At 54.4% G+C, this 1,160-nt stretch overlaps 1 pseudogene; it reads left to right on the forward strand.

Annotated features, from left to right (window-relative positions):
* Window positions 1-96: 96 nt before the first annotated feature.
* LOC111648717 (metabotropic glutamate receptor 8 pseudogene) lies at window positions 97-915 on the forward strand (annotated as a pseudogene).
* Window positions 916-1,160: the final 245 nt, after the last annotated feature.

Raw genomic sequence — 1,160 nt, forward strand, 5'->3', positions numbered from 1 at the left:
TTTGTCAGGTGGACTGTACATCCCCGCTGCAGCTTGATGTTCAAATCACACTGGTACTTAGACATCCTCTCTGTCTCTCCTCAACAGGCTCTGCTGAAGATGTGACTTGTGGATTAGGAGCTCTACTCCCGAACTAGATTTCTCCAGCATCGGCGCCACATTTCCCGCCCTGCCACTCTTTTTCTCTCGCTGTCTCTTCTGGATTATGATTCGCTCATGGGGCTCGGCTAGCTCCACGCCTGGGGTCCGTAACCCCTCCCTTTTTGACGAATAGGAAGGCCCTACTCTTTAACATTCCTGAAAACACACCCTCAGTTTTGGAATACCTTTCTCCAAGAACACCTTTGCCCTAGTCCGTCTGATTTGCCGATCATGGAAGCGCAGTGGAACCCGACTTCCTACCCACAGTCTCCCTCCGTCGTCTTCCTGCTCATGGCTACTTCCTACACTTGGCTCCTTCCCGTCGCCTCCCCTCAGCGAATCCCCACAGACCCCCAGGCGGCGCCAGAGTACGCCCACTCCATCCGACTAGACGGGGACATCATCCTCGGAGGATTATTTCCCGTCCACTCCCGTGGAGACCGTGGCACGCCCTGCGGGGAGCTGAAAAAGGAGAAGGGCATCCATCGTTTGGAGGCCATGATGTTCGCCATCGACCTGATCAACAAGGATCCCGAGCTGCTGCCCAACATCACGCTGGGGGCCCGGATCTTGGATACCTGCTCCAGGGACACATACGCTCTGGAGCAGTCCCTGACCTTTGTGCAGGCCTTGATCGAGAGGGACGGCTCTGACGTTCGCTGTGCTAATGGAGACCCTCCCATCTTCACCAAGCCGGATAAAATCGTAGGCGTGATTGGAGCCGCGGCCAGCTCCGTGTCCATCATGGTGGCCAACATCCTGCGGCTGTTTAAGGTAAGATCCGACTCCTCTCCTCTGCTCTCCTTGGCAACACTCTCGTCCTCCTGAATGATGGGCACACGGCAGGCACTTTCGCATCCTTTCCCTCACTCATCATCACTGGCGAGATAAAGTTCAGTGATGACAACCAATTAAAATGTCGTCAGCCTTCCTGGAGCAGCAGCGCCACCTCTTCCTTTTTACCGATCAGGAGGGAAAGAGAGATATTTTTTTTCTAGCCTGTACATTTACTGTGTTCA

This window comes from Seriola lalandi, unplaced genomic scaffold (genome assembly GCF_002814215.2).
Source record: "Seriola lalandi dorsalis isolate HSWRI2012SDOR001 ecotype SW California unplaced genomic scaffold, Sedor1 jcf7180002046632, whole genome shotgun sequence".
Classification (NCBI taxonomy): Eukaryota; Metazoa; Chordata; class Actinopteri; order Carangiformes; family Carangidae; genus Seriola; species Seriola lalandi.